Here is a 16,027-nt window from a genome sequence, read left to right as displayed (position 1 = left end):
CCACCCCCCCCCCCCCCCACCCCCCCCCCCCCCCACCCCCCCCCCCCCCCACCCCCCCCCCCCCCCACCCCCCCCCCCCCCCACCCCCCCCCCCCCCCACCCCCCCCCCCCCCCACCCCCCCCCCCCCCCACCCCCCCCCCCCCCCACCCCCCCCCCCCCCCACCCCCCCCCCCCCCCACCCCCCCCCCCCCCCACCCCCCCCCCCCCCCACCCCCCCCCCCCCCCACCCCCCCCCCCCCCCACCCCCCCCCCCCCCCACCCCCCCCCCCCCCCACCCCCCCCCCCCCCCACCCCCCCCCCCCCCCACCCCCCCCCCCCCCCACCCCCCCCCCCCCCCACCCCCCCCCCCCCCCACCCCCCCCCCCCCCCACCCCCCCCCCCCCCCACCCCCCCCCCCCCCCACCCCCCCCCCCCCCCACCCCCCCCCCCCCCCACCCCCCCCCCCCCCCACCCCCCCCCCCCCCCACCCCCCCCCCCCCCCACCCCCCCCCCCCCCCACCCCCCCCCCCCCCCACCCCCCCCCCCCCCCACCCCCCCCCCCCCCCACCCCCCCCCCCCCCCACCCCCCCCCCCCCCCACCCCCCCCCCCCCCCACCCCCCCCCCCCCCCACCCCCCCCCCCCCCCACCCCCCCCCCCCCCCACCCCCCCCCCCCCCCACCCCCCCCCCCCCCCACCCCCCCCCCCCCCCACCCCCCCCCCCCCCCACCCCCCCCCCCCCCCACCCCCCCCCCCCCCCACCCCCCCCCCCCCCCACCCCCCCCCCCCCCCACCCCCCCCCCCCCCCACCCCCCCCCCCCCCCACCCCCCCCCCCCCCCACCCCCCCCCCCCCCCACCCCCCCCCCCCCCCACCCCCCCCCCCCCCCACCCCCCCCCCCCCCCACCCCCCCCCCCCCCCACCCCCCCCCCCCCCCACCCCCCCCCCCCCCCACCCCCCCCCCCCCCCACCCCCCCCCCCCCCCACCCCCCCCCCCCCCCACCCCCCCCCCCCCCCACCCCCCCCCCCCCCCACCCCCCCCCCCCCCCACCCCCCCCCCCCCCCACCCCCCCCCCCCCCCACCCCCCCCCCCCCCCACCCCCCCCCCCCCCCACCCCCCCCCCCCCCCACCCCCCCCCCCCCCCACCCCCCCCCCCCCCCACCCCCCCCCCCCCCCACCCCCCCCCCCCCCCACCCCCCCCCCCCCCCACCCCCCCCCCCCCCCACCCCCCCCCCCCCCCACCCCCCCCCCCCCCCACCCCCCCCCCCCCCCACCCCCCCCCCCCCCCACCCCCCCCCCCCCCCACCCCCCCCCCCCCCCACCCCCCCCCCCCCCCACCCCCCCCCCCCCCCACCCCCCCCCCCCCCCACCCCCCCCCCCCCCCACCCCCCCCCCCCCCCACCCCCCCCCCCCCCCACCCCCCCCCCCCCCCACCCCCCCCCCCCCCCACCCCCCCCCCCCCCCACCCCCCCCCCCCCCCACCCCCCCCCCCCCCCACCCCCCCCCCCCCCCACCCCCCCCCCCCCCCACCCCCCCCCCCCCCCACCCCCCCCCCCCCCCACCCCCCCCCCCCCCCACCCCCCCCCCCCCCCACCCCCCCCCCCCCCCACCCCCCCCCCCCCCCACCCCCCCCCCCCCCCACCCCCCCCCCCCCCCACCCCCCCCCCCCCCCACCCCCCCCCCCCCCCACCCCCCCCCCCCCCCACCCCCCCCCCCCCCCACCCCCCCCCCCCCCCACCCCCCCCCCCCCCCACCCCCCCCCCCCCCCACCCCCCCCCCCCCCCACCCCCCCCCCCCCCCACCCCCCCCCCCCCCCACCCCCCCCCCCCCCCACCCCCCCCCCCCCCCACCCCCCCCCCCCCCCACCCCCCCCCCCCCCCACCCCCCCCCCCCCCCACCCCCCCCCCCCCCCACCCCCCCCCCCCCCCACCCCCCCCCCCCCCCACCCCCCCCCCCCCCCACCCCCCCCCCCCCCCACCCCCCCCCCCCCCCACCCCCCCCCCCCCCCACCCCCCCCCCCCCCCACCCCCCCCCCCCCCCACCCCCCCCCCCCCCCACCCCCCCCCCCCCCCACCCCCCCCCCCCCCCACCCCCCCCCCCCCCCACCCCCCCCCCCCCCCACCCCCCCCCCCCCCCACCCCCCCCCCCCCCCACCCCCCCCCCCCCCCACCCCCCCCCCCCCCCACCCCCCCCCCCCCCCACCCCCCCCCCCCCCCACCCCCCCCCCCCCCCACCCCCCCCCCCCCCCACCCCCCCCCCCCCCCACCCCCCCCCCCCCCCACCCCCCCCCCCCCCCACCCCCCCCCCCCCCCACCCCCCCCCCCCCCCACCCCCCCCCCCCCCCACCCCCCCCCCCCCCCACCCCCCCCCCCCCCCACCCCCCCCCCCCCCCACCCCCCCCCCCCCCCACCCCCCCCCCCCCCCACCCCCCCCCCCCCCCACCCCCCCCCCCCCCCACCCCCCCCCCCCCCCACCCCCCCCCCCCCCCACCCCCCCCCCCCCCCACCCCCCCCCCCCCCCACCCCCCCCCCCCCCCACCCCCCCCCCCCCCCACCCCCCCCCCCCCCCACCCCCCCCCCCCCCCACCCCCCCCCCCCCCCACCCCCCCCCCCCCCCACCCCCCCCCCCCCCCACCCCCCCCCCCCCCCACCCCCCCCCCCCCCCACCCCCCCCCCCCCCCACCCCCCCCCCCCCCCACCCCCCCCCCCCCCCACCCCCCCCCCCCCCCACCCCCCCCCCCCCCCACCCCCCCCCCCCCCCACCCCCCCCCCCCCCCACCCCCCCCCCCCCCCACCCCCCCCCCCCCCCACCCCCCCCCCCCCCCACCCCCCCCCCCCCCCACCCCCCCCCCCCCCCACCCCCCCCCCCCCCCACCCCCCCCCCCCCCCACCCCCCCCCCCCCCCACCCCCCCCCCCCCCCACCCCCCCCCCCCCCCACCCCCCCCCCCCCCCACCCCCCCCCCCCCCCACCCCCCCCCCCCCCCACCCCCCCCCCCCCCCACCCCCCCCCCCCCCCACCCCCCCCCCCCCCCACCCCCCCCCCCCCCCACCCCCCCCCCCCCCCACCCCCCCCCCCCCCCACCCCCCCCCCCCCCCACCCCCCCCCCCCCCCACCCCCCCCCCCCCCCACCCCCCCCCCCCCCCACCCCCCCCCCCCCCCACCCCCCCCCCCCCCCACCCCCCCCCCCCCCCACCCCCCCCCCCCCCCACCCCCCCCCCCCCCCACCCCCCCCCCCCCCCACCCCCCCCCCCCCCCACCCCCCCCCCCCCCCACCCCCCCCCCCCCCCACCCCCCCCCCCCCCCACCCCCCCCCCCCCCCACCCCCCCCCCCCCCCACCCCCCCCCCCCCCCACCCCCCCCCCCCCCCACCCCCCCCCCCCCCCACCCCCCCCCCCCCCCACCCCCCCCCCCCCCCACCCCCCCCCCCCCCCACCCCCCCCCCCCCCCACCCCCCCCCCCCCCCACCCCCCCCCCCCCCCACCCCCCCCCCCCCCCACCCCCCCCCCCCCCCACCCCCCCCCCCCCCCACCCCCCCCCCCCCCCACCCCCCCCCCCCCCCACCCCCCCCCCCCCCCACCCCCCCCCCCCCCCACCCCCCCCCCCCCCCACCCCCCCCCCCCCCCACCCCCCCCCCCCCCCACCCCCCCCCCCCCCCACCCCCCCCCCCCCCCACCCCCCCCCCCCCCCACCCCCCCCCCCCCCCACCCCCCCCCCCCCCCACCCCCCCCCCCCCCCACCCCCCCCCCCCCCCACCCCCCCCCCCCCCCACCCCCCCCCCCCCCCACCCCCCCCCCCCCCCACCCCCCCCCCCCCCCACCCCCCCCCCCCCCCACCCCCCCCCCCCCCCACCCCCCCCCCCCCCCACCCCCCCCCCCCCCCACCCCCCCCCCCCCCCACCCCCCCCCCCCCCCACCCCCCCCCCCCCCCACCCCCCCCCCCCCCCACCCCCCCCCCCCCCCACCCCCCCCCCCCCCCACCCCCCCCCCCCCCCACCCCCCCCCCCCCCCACCCCCCCCCCCCCCCACCCCCCCCCCCCCCCACCCCCCCCCCCCCCCACCCCCCCCCCCCCCCACCCCCCCCCCCCCCCACCCCCCCCCCCCCCCACCCCCCCCCCCCCCCACCCCCCCCCCCCCCCACCCCCCCCCCCCCCCACCCCCCCCCCCCCCCACCCCCCCCCCCCCCCACCCCCCCCCCCCCCCACCCCCCCCCCCCCCCACCCCCCCCCCCCCCCACCCCCCCCCCCCCCCACCCCCCCCCCCCCCCACCCCCCCCCCCCCCCACCCCCCCCCCCCCCCACCCCCCCCCCCCCCCACCCCCCCCCCCCCCCACCCCCCCCCCCCCCCACCCCCCCCCCCCCCCACCCCCCCCCCCCCCCACCCCCCCCCCCCCCCACCCCCCCCCCCCCCCACCCCCCCCCCCCCCCACCCCCCCCCCCCCCCACCCCCCCCCCCCCCCACCCCCCCCCCCCCCCACCCCCCCCCCCCCCCACCCCCCCCCCCCCCCACCCCCCCCCCCCCCCACCCCCCCCCCCCCCCACCCCCCCCCCCCCCCACCCCCCCCCCCCCCCACCCCCCCCCCCCCCCACCCCCCCCCCCCCCCACCCCCCCCCCCCCCCACCCCCCCCCCCCCCCACCCCCCCCCCCCCCCACCCCCCCCCCCCCCCACCCCCCCCCCCCCCCACCCCCCCCCCCCCCCACCCCCCCCCCCCCCCACCCCCCCCCCCCCCCACCCCCCCCCCCCCCCACCCCCCCCCCCCCCCACCCCCCCCCCCCCCCACCCCCCCCCCCCCCCACCCCCCCCCCCCCCCACCAAGCTGTCAAGTAGATTTTGGTGATCTAACTGTCAAGTCCTAACATCTCTGGCCCTATGACATCATTTCCAACACAACTTAGAAGTGACATCATTGCATTAGAGGTAATGCTGTAGCATTCAGTCAAAACTATATAAGAGATTGCAGTGAATGTTAGAGCATCACCCAGTAGGATGAAGTCATTTCTGTGTCACTCCAGTAGAAACAATGCAATGTCAGGGATGCTGATCATCCTCCCCACCCCCAAAAAGCTGAACAGCGATGAGCAATGGGAGCTGGGAATGAGAGATCCCCTTCTCCCAGCAGGAAACCCTTCCATGTAGACATATATCAATGTGATCCTTTTAATTGTATTGTTTGTATTAATAAAGCTACTGGCTTTCTTGATCCCCTGAAAGCAGGAGGGAAATCTTCATGCAAAAGTATGTTTATTATGTTTAGGTCCTACTTTCTTCAAAAGTAACAGCACGATAAAAGGACCTTATATATTATTTTGTTTTCAAAGCCACTGTTGGGCCCCAAAAGAATGATTTTTCTTTAGCCCCCTTCCTCTACTACTCTGACATAACCTAAATATCATGTGAAAAAAATCACATGTCTTGGGAAGCCCATGAACCTCTGTGTCACCTGGCTTGCTGTGTCACCTGGCTTGCTGACCATTTCTAAGTCCAATATAAATTTTTTGCTCCTCAACCGCATTCTTTCAAGAAAGTTCATACTTTTCAGATTCTGGTTTTAAAAAGCATTGTTTGGTAGCACCCCATGATCTGTGACCTTTTCCAAATTATCTATGTACTCTTATCTCTGAGTACCTACCCTATTTTAGGGTTAACTAAAGGTCTTTTATTTTGATTTTATCTGAGAAGCAGGACTTGCTTTTATGGTTTCTGGTGTCAATTATAGTTTCCATTGGTCAATGTAGTAGTAATTTAGTTTTAATGCGTGATTCTGTGTGATTCTGAAACACATTTTATTTTCACATTTTATACAGACTGAGACTATGAAGAAAGACTGGCAGTTTGTAACAAGAGGATTCGATCCAATCTTGCTAGGTCCAAGAAAGAGTTCCCTTGTGTATCTGACTTGAGTAAATAGCCTTACTTCTAGAACGTCTACTTCAATGGCAAGGAAGGAGGAAGGGCAGAAGATGGACTAGGTATTCTGGTAGGTTATTTTTCATCTCTAATAATTTCTATCTAATTCTGTCTGCAATTGACTTATAAGAAGTGTAGTGACTTGAAACGTTCCTTATCGAGTCAGAAAGAGATTTTGGTTTTGAGGATTTTCACCACAAATCTCAGAGATTCATGTACGCTATGTTCCGTGTCAGCCAGGAAATGTTATCCTGTGTATGTTGCTTTCAAAGTAAACCCCACTGAGTTCAATGGAATTGAAAATATGTATATCCTTCTATCCTATGATATTTTAATGTTGAAGTGGAAAAAATGTCTGCCACAATTCTGGAAAGTTACACATTATGAAAGGCACATGAAAATGCAGTTGCTTTGTTGTGCTTCATCATAAGCTACATCTGGCTACCTCATTTTAAACAGGAAACACTTAAGGTTATTAATTTAATAGTACAGTAGTAGATTTCATACCCTTGAAAGTCTTGTACACTGCTCCCAGTTGTGTGGGCACTGGCTAAGGTCACTAACATACCCAAAACAAATTCAGAGGGAACCCTTTCTTTATGATTTCTTTTCAAGAATATTTTATAAACCTTGGTTCAAGAGCGTTGCCTTCCAAATTAGCAGGTGTAAAAACTTCAAGGAGAACTTTTTAAAGTCATGGAATTAAATAATGTAGGAAATGTTTAACCTGATATATTTTCAATTTTCTGATCCACTGTTTCTATTGGCAATTATTTTAATTATCTGATGCTTCTTTGAGGCTTAAAAGGTTTTTGAATTCACAGTGAAATGCAGACAAGAAATCTGTTTCTCTTGTAAGATCCTTCCTTGAAGTTGCTGGAATGATCCATTTTTCTGATCTAACAAGCCATAATTATATGAGAAGATTATATGTGACCTGATACATTTGCAGAATTTCCTCCTGCCTTGTCTAAATGGTAATCAGTGCTTTAACTATATGTATTTAGATGGCAGAGACCTCTATCATCTGAAGCCTCTTGCTGTGCAAATATGCATAACACCACACCTTTGCATCCACACAGAAACTTAGGGAAGTAGTAGAGTTATTAGCAGCATGGTCTGAGCTGCAAATGACTTGTTTCTTGCATAAATTGACATTACTACAGTATCATTCTCAGTCTATACATAAACTGTGTTTGTTAAACATTTCAAGCCTGAACTTGGTTTTTGTATCATTTTCTCACCTCCCAGCACATATGTGTGATATATGTTATCTGGTCACCTCTTAAGGTGGAGGGGTACAGGGTGCCAGGTTCCTGCTCTTCTGTCCTCAACTTTCCTATCGAGAGAACATAGTCTCTCCTGCCATAAGCAGGATGTGATTGCCCCCTTTATTACCCCAAGAGCAGGCTCTCGGATCAGTGCTTAAGTACATAGTTGAATTCCCTTCACTAATCCCCCCAAAGGGCTATGCATTCTTATTTTCTCCCCTTAATTTGGCATCAACCTTTGTTTGGAATAGTAAATTGAGATGTATTTCTCTAATCTGGGGGCCAAATGGAAACAGTGCATTTCAAATCACACCAAAGAGAGAACCTTTATGGTTGAATAAAGGCAGATCTGTGAGTTGGGGCATGTTCTATAATGTAATGGAGGGTTTGAGATGACCTGGTGCAAAAATTCTTTTGCTGCCGTGGGGAGGACTGCTGCTCATTACAGGAGGGGCGGAAACTCAGATTTCCACCTCGGGCTCCATTCATGAGCACTCTGCTCAAGAATCTCAGGTTTGTGTTCTTGTTGCTTGGGTCTCATCTGTATAATTGGATCCAGCTATTGGCTGGAAACTCCTAGGAGAAAACATGTATTGCAGGAAGATGTGTGTGACTTTTGATCAGGCATGCCATGCCAAGGCAGGCATTTGTAAATATCATACCCCTGTTTCCATCCTGCTTTCACTTATATGGCTTCCTTCTCTGACTGACAAACCTTGCAGGACTTCAGTCACTGAATCAGGCTTGTATATATTTCTCTCTCTCTCTCTCTCTCTCTCTCTCCCCCAACTCACACTTCTCTTTAAAACTTTAAGTTCATACTCTTTATTTAGGTTAGGATTTAGCAGCAGTTGGGATCTTTAGAACATCTCTTTAGTGTATGTGCACATGTTTGGAACTCTGTATTCAATTTCCAAATTCCATTTGCTACTACTCTTTTTCTTAATAAATCCTTAACTTTAAAACCATGTTTATTCTGAGAATCTGCTCACACATATAAGACTTTAGATCACATCAGGCAATATGGTTCCAATGACCACAGGTATGTATAGGATTCCAGCACCCTTTTATGGAGGATACTCCTTCAGTCAAGTTATTTGCACATTTTGGGGATTTGGTGACACCTCCCCACCCACTGCCTCAAAAATATTTATCTATGGAAACATATTTCCATATGCTAATTGTCTTCTTTTTGGCCAAAATCAAAGCTATGCCAAATATCACAGTCAACATGTTTCTTATATTTATGGCATGGATATTTTTAGATTATTTTGGTTGCTATACGAGTCTTATTGGGAACATAGGCAAACATTGTAGTGAGTTTAGGCTCTATTGTGATGAGAGGAACTAGGCAGGCACATGAAAAAGTGATGGTCTCTGATCCTGCATCACTAAAGTACAGACTCAATTAGTTAATTGAGCTAAAGTACTTAGCACACATTCTGTACATGAAAGTTAACATCATGAACTCTGAACAATTGTGTGGCTTATCTCATAAGCTGCAGAAATCAAGCTAACCACTTTGAATTCAAGCAGTACTACAGCTGAATCCTTATGTAAGCCAGAGCCTACTGGGAGAAATGTGATGTCTTGTATTTAAGCATCAGAGAATCTATAGTTACTGGAAGGAAAACCCAGACAGTGTTCAGCCACAAATGAGGCTAGGTGGCTTTGCTGATAAAGCATCTGCTACCAATAATGCTGAACAGATAGAAATTGGGAGAGAGGGCACAACACCCACACAGGAAAAAAAAAAGATATCTTCACTATTTACATGTGACAGTGTTGTTCTGTGTATTATTTGTGTAGATTACGTGGTGACTTCCTTTATTCCTTGGTTGGCAAATTGGCATTTAAGTGACCCATCCCTTCTTATAGAGTGAGGTTTTTAATTGTGTTGAACTGGTACAAACAATTGTATATTCAGTGACTCTGCAGGAAATTTGAAGAGAGGAGAGGAGAAGTTATCATTTGGGTGGTTTCAGATTTTACTACAAACATATTTGATAGTCGACTTTTCCATGTTTAGAGGTGCTGGTAAGACATGAGTCAATCAGTCAGTCTGTGGTCTATGCTGGACAGCTGTAAAAGGGAAGAGGCTTGTTTTTTTGGACAAGTCTATTTGTGCCAACGAAGTTTCTGCTGCTCGTAAAACAGCTCACATCATTCCACCATCCTTCATTTTATCCTCATAACAATCCTGTGACATAGGTTACTCTGAGATGTCCAAAATCATCCAGCAAACATCTGTGGCAATGTGGAAATTTGAATCTGGGTCTCCTAGACACTCTATCCACAGCACCACTCTGGCATTGTAACAAGAAAAACCAGTTTCAAGTCTTTATTTAGCATTCCCCTGTAGTCCTATTATTTCTCTCTTGAAGGAGCAATGCAAATAGTTTCAACCTAAAGGTGCTTCTCAAAGGAGACTATGCCTGCAGTGTAATGTGTAGTTTCACCTGTGAGTCATAAACTCTTAGAACTTACATATATGACAATTGGTATTTCTAATTTATCCCTCTTTTTTCATGTATTCAGTATAGATATGGTTTAGTTCTAATCCAGTTTTCTGTTTTGCCAAAACCCATTAATAAGAACATCTGATTTAAACAAAAACCTTTTAACCTTTGTTTTTAACTTGTCAAGCAAATTATCTTTAGTGTTTTTTAATTAAGTTTATTCCTGTTATATGTGAGCTGTGCATGCTTCAGAAGCTTCACATTTGTGTTGCTTCTGGTTTGAAGAGTTTTGTGTTAAAAGCTACACATTCATTTTCAGTAGCAAAAGGCTCCCTACTCCATTTGTATTTTAAACTGAATAGGTATTTGCTATGGAAAGTACAGTTAAGTACTCTTGCAGGTCAGCTTTTTCATATTATGCAATGCACATTTAATTGGATTCTAGTACTCCATTAAACTAAATCTGGAACCTTATTTGGCTTTTTCTCTGGAGGAAAACTTATTGTGCTAGAAGAGTGGTTCTCAGACTTTTTTCACTCTTGTACCCCTTGACAGTTGTACCCCCATATTAGCAAAATGGAATGTAAATTTGCTTCTCAGAAAATGCAAACTACAGACAACAGTAGGACAATTAACATCATAGTATGCTAGTGCAGGTACAATGTCAGTCTACATCAGACTTTAGTGAGTTGTTCAAAGGACATAGGAGTTCTGCCGAGTTCGGCAAGAACTAGTTGTGCACCATGCCCAAAAAGCATTTAAGTTCTGTGAGAAAATCCTGTGGGAGGATCCATTTTAGGATCACTTTTATTTTGCTCAATTCAGGCATAACACCATGTTTATTTATTTGATGGCTTAGATAGGTGAAATACTTCTGGCATAGAAGGCATTTAAGTTTATTCAGCAGTTGACCTGCCTTTTGCAAGGTGTGAAGAACTTTGTTTAGTTGTGTGTCATCCTCTTCTTCTGTCATTTGTATAGACGGATATGCCTTCTGAGTGCTGAAATGTGTGAATCATCCCTCTCTGGAATAACTCTGGAGTGCTGGAAATTCCAAATGGCAATCTGTGGAAGAAATACTGGCCAAAAGGAGTAATAAAAGTAGTTAGCTTTGTGCTTTCTGACTTTCAGCAAATCTGCCAAAATCCACTTGCAGCATTCAGCTGTGAAAAGATACGAGCACTGACTAATTTTGGAAGGATGTCATCTATGGTTGGAAGAATAAAGTGTTCATGTTTGACTGCTTTGTTCTGTTGTTTTCAGTCTACCCAGATATGCACTGCACCTGCTGTTCCTGTTTCTTTGGTACAGACACCATTGGAGCACACCAACCCATGGACTCTGTGATTAGTTCAATCAATCCACAGTGAACCATTCTGTCCAATTCAGTTTTTACGTTTGGGGGTAGATATGGACCTAGCAGTGCTGAATGCGTAGGGTGCATTGTTGTCTTTCAGCTTTATTTTGATAGGAGGTATTTGTAAAGTTCCCAATTCCTGTTGAGATTCTACAGCGAAGTCATCTAGGCAACTGATCAAGCTCATTGCAATGGTTGTCTGCTCAGGAGACTGTTGGATTGAGTTTTGAGTGCACAAACCTTAAAGGTGTAGGTTTTCCCTTGGAAATGAGTTTGAGCTTGGAAATATCGCATGCAATTCAAGTTGTCTCTCCCTGGGCTGGAGAATATGCGAGAGGTTTGATGAAGGTGAAAATGGTTCCTGAAGGGCCCATAAAAACATAATTTGCATTTCTCTGAACCAGTCCTTTCTATGGAATTTATTTTATATAATTCTACTTATATCATTTTGCTATTTGTTTGAATTTGTTATACACTAATCTGGGTAAAAAAAAAAATTCTCCCAAGTTTCAGCTGACATTCATGTTAGGTCCAGTATCTATTTTGAATTCCAAAGTTGGATCAAAATTTTCAAAGAAACCATCCATAGATCAGTTATGTGTTTGGAGCAGCTGTTTGGTCCCAAAAATATTGGTCAGAGGTACCCTCTTTAGATGCACCTTCTCTTATGTCATGAGCATGGCAAATGTTAGCAAAATGTCCCATTTGTTTGCACTTGCTGCACTCAGTGCAGCGTTTGCAGAACACTCTTCCACATTTAGGGATCCAATTTGGCTTGCAGTGTAGTTGCTGACTCACTAGAGTCCTTCTAGAAAGGTGTAGGATTGTTCCTCACTGACTCACTAGAGTCCTTCTAGAAAGGTGTAGGATTGTTCCTCACTGGAGTGGGACGTTTAGAAAACTTTACAGTCCCAGAAACCTCTTGGAGTTCTTTTGGAGAACTCTGTTCATAGACTTACCATTTGAACTACAACTTTTAACATTTGAACTGCAACTGTCTAGCAAATTTCAACAGAGATAAATGTACGATACTACACTTATGCAGAAAAAATGAAATGCGCAGATTATATAGGGTTGGTGACACCTGGCTTGAAAACACTACATACCAAAGGGATCTGGAAGTCTTAGTAGACCACAAACTGAACATGAGTCTGTGATGTGGCAGCCAAGAAAGCCAGTGAGATTTTGGGCTGTATCAATACTAGTGTCTAGATTGAGGGATGTAATTGTACCTCTCTATTCTGCACTGGTTAGACCTCACCTGGAATATTGTGTACAGTACTGGGCACCACAATTCAAGAAGAATATTGACAAATTGGACCAGGTCCAGAGGAGGGGAACCAAAATGGTAAAAGGTCTGGAATCCATTCCCTATGAGGAGAGACTTAGGGAGCTGAGTATGTTTATTTTGGTGAAGAGAAGGTTAAGAGGTGATATGATAGCCATGTTTAGATATTTGAAGGGATGTCATGTTGGTGAGGGAGCAACCTTGTTTTCTGCTGCTCCAGAGACTAGGACCAGGACTAATGGGTTCAAGGTGAAGGAAAAAAGATTCCACCTAAACATCAGGAAAAACTTCCTGATGGTAAGGGCAGTTTGACAGTGGAATGCACTAACTCAGGCTGTTTCCGCACAGCCAGATCAGCGGGGCTGCATCAGCATGAACCATGCTGATGCAAACCCTGGGGCCATTTGCACGAACGGCAGGCTCCGCACAGCCGCGCAGCATCCCAAATGCCTCCTTACTTCTCCTGGCTTCCATCGCTCTGTGGAGGCATGGGGACACACCCCCATGGCCAGAGCGACAACTGCAGGGACTGAGGCCAGGAGGCATGTCCCCTGGCCTTCACAGAGCGATGGAAGCCAGGAGGAGGTAAGGAGGTGTTTGGGGCTGGCACAGGGAAAGCGCCGCCATTCACCTGCTGCCGTTTGCCATTCGCACTTGTGGGGTGCGAGCCAGCTGTGCAAACAGCACCCCAGGAACGGTGTTTTTACCATCCCTAGGGCGCTTTTGTTGGGCTGTGTGGAAACATCCTCAGAGTGTGGTGGAGTCTCCTTCTTTGGAGGTTTTTAAAGAGAGGTTCAATGGCCATCTGTCAGGAGTGCTTTGATTATGTGTTCCTGCATTGCAGGGGGTTGAGCTTGATGGCCCTTGGGGTCACAACCCCAAACTTGGTCAATTACGAAATCAGTACTTTGAAAGCAGAATTCTCATTTATTGATGGCAAGCATAGGAAAGCTGTCAACTTATATTGTCAAAACTGAGTACATTAAAACAGGTAAAGCATTATATACTCTCTCTCCTCCACAGAGATATGTCAGGTCCACCCTCTCATTTCCTCCTATGCAGTGGGAAGATACTGTCCCACACTCAAATGCACACATTTTTCTTAGATAGTGGGGGAGGAGGGCAGCCAGCCAAATGCACTTCCACATGATGTGCACAAGTGGTGCCTGAGGCCTGCAACCTCCCCTAGATTTGCATCTGCATTTATCCCATGTTGAGAACCACTGTGCAAGAAGAACCACTGTGCTCACACTTACTTGAGCACAGTGAGACAAGTTCAATATTAGTATTAATGTGATGAATTAAAGAAGAATTGAGGAAACTGCATTAAATAATTGCTGTGACTACTTTAGTAAAAACATAATTTACGTTTCTCTGAGCCAGACCTTTCTATGGAATTTATTTTATATAATTCTACTTATATCATTCTGCTATTTGTTTGAATTTCTAATACTCTAATCTGGGTAATTTTTTTCCTCCAACGTTTCAGCTGACATGATGACTGCTCATGGGGTTTTCAAGGCTAGAGGCAGAGATAGCTGATAATTACTTTCCTCTTTATACCAACCCAGGTCTTTCTTGGTGGTCTCCCATCCAGTTTTTAACCATGTCCAACCATGCTTAGCATCCAGATCTGACAAGATTGGGCTATACTCTGTTCCACAGAAAAAATGATATTTTAGACAGTTGAGGAGTAGCAGTTGAGAAAGTTGTATGTATTAGAATATAGTCCTGGATGAATATGAGAATTATCATTCCTTTTTAAGCACTACTTTTATCAAGTCCTGGACAAACATGAGAATTATCATTCCTTTTTAAGCACTGCCTTTGTCAAAATCATTATTTTGTGCATTATTGAACATGGTACTTTGATACAAGAGCATTTATGCAAAAATGTATTATTACTTTCAAACTTTCAAATGGATGGGGGGGAGTAGGGCTAGGTAGGCACTAGGACCCAGGTGGAGCATTCTACAACAACGAAGGTCCAGTATGCTTTGTTTTATAATGGAGAAATATACAATCTACTATCATCTTTATGTGGAACAAAGTATAGTCTCTAGGCTATCCAGATCAGGGCCTGGATAAGGTTAACTGTCACTAAGTTCACGTGCAGGATTCAAAAAAATTGCTTCTGTGAGCATATGCACTGTGAAGTCATAACAGTTTTTTGAGTACTGAAAGTACTTAATTAATCTTTTGAGTACTTATTTTCCTTGCAAACATCAAGTATAACGTTATGGTATATCTAGAAAATTTTGATAATGTTGTGGATCATACCTCATACATCATTGTGATGAACTACATGTCTCTCCATCACTTACTTCCAATATTTCAGATCTGGGGAACATAAAAACCTTTCTTCAGGTGGATGTTTTTGTTATTACTTCTGAAACTATACATTGTTTTTGTTTATGGTATACAAAGTTATTGGCAGTAGTGATACTATTCTGCTTTCTTCTGTTTCCATTTCATCTTTCATAAAGAGAATATACAAGTGCTGGATTTTAAAATATAAAGTATACACAGTAAAGGAATTATTTAATCCAAATCAGATTGGTTAGTGATGCTAGACTGAATCAACTGCTATTAATTCTTTTTTTGTTTTTTCCCTAGTTTTGTCACAACGTAACTCATGAAGTATTATGAGTAGTAAGGTTGCCTGACCTGGTAACCAGCCTGAAACTGGGAGGGGATTAGGAACATGAGGAGACAGCCATCAATGATGGTGTTATGTCACTTCTGAGAAAACTGGAAAGTCATGTCATGTGTCTGTAGGAATTATCAACAGTTCCTAAAGAGGAATTACATCACTTCCAGATTTCCACCAGAAATGATGTCACACCATTGGCCAGATAATATATATATATTTAAAAATCCCACCATTGCTGTGATCTGTAGCAAGAAACAAAAGTTGGGGCTAAGTAATCCCTTGCTCCGTTGGGGGCCTGACAACACTAAGCAGTAGGCTGTTCTACATTTTGTTAAGGTGCTGGGACAGAGGGTTTTCTGGTTCTGTGGATCAGGTTAGATGTACACATGCCAAGTGTATTCAGATCTTGGACCAGGGCCTGCTATTTGTACCATTATGTAAACAGGTTTGATCTGTAAGTATACAGGGCAGATGTTTGGTGTCTGCATCACAGGGGTTCCCCTCATGGCTGAAATTTCACTTGAAAGTGAAAACATTCTGACAGATCAATTGGTGTATGGCAGCGGCAAAGCTCCCAGGTGGTGGTGGGGGGGTGTGATGCACCGGACGCACGGATTTGGGTCACGTGGGGCAAAATCACCCTGGCCCCTCCCCTGCCCCCCATGGCACCCCCCCCCACACGCTTACTTTAGAAAACCGAGCAGGCTGGAGAACAGGCCTTCCTATTCTGGTGGGAACTACATTTCCCAGGGTCTCCTGGGAAATGTAGTTCCCACCAGAACAGTAAGGCCTGTTCTCCAGCCTGCTCGGTTTTCTAAAGTAAGCATGTGGGGGGGTGCCATGGGTTTGCTCGGTTTTCTAAAGTAAGTGGAAGTGGGAGTGGGAGTGGGGGGTGCTGCAGGGGGCCCCAGCTATGCCTCTGGTGTTTGGTTTTCAGTTTGATTTTAAAATGTGGTCCTATGCGCTAGCGTTCTCTTCCGATTTTATTGTGACTTAACTTATTGCTTTTAGTATTTTTAGCTTTTATAAAAGCTGTAGGTTTTACAAACCTTGGAAAGAGAAAGGCTAAATCAACTTTAAACTGGCTACCTGAAACTGATTTCTGTAGGAACTGAA

The 16,027-nt window shown here is 56.0% G+C and overlaps 1 protein-coding gene across 8 annotated transcripts in view; it reads left to right on the top strand.

The window, feature by feature from the left end:
- Nucleotides 1–16,027, top strand: part of LRRC4C (leucine rich repeat containing 4C) — a 1,058,673-nt gene that overhangs the window by 933,484 nt on the left and 109,162 nt on the right. For 7 of the 8 annotated variants that reach the window (XM_048483631.1, XM_048483624.1, XM_048483625.1 and 4 more), the window contains one exon: nucleotides 5,781–5,953. The exons of the other annotated variant lie outside the window; for it this stretch is intronic. The gene's annotated coding sequence lies outside the window, so the exon portion shown is untranslated. The remainder of the gene's footprint in view (nucleotides 1–5,780; nucleotides 5,954–16,027) is intronic. 8 annotated transcript variants of the gene reach the window in all.

Source organism: Sphaerodactylus townsendi, linkage group LG02 (genome assembly GCF_021028975.2).
Source record: "Sphaerodactylus townsendi isolate TG3544 linkage group LG02, MPM_Stown_v2.3, whole genome shotgun sequence".
Classification (NCBI taxonomy): Eukaryota; Metazoa; Chordata; class Lepidosauria; order Squamata; family Sphaerodactylidae; genus Sphaerodactylus; species Sphaerodactylus townsendi.
Note: the sequence above shows the minus strand (reverse complement) of the source record. Positions and strands in the feature narration are given on the sequence as shown.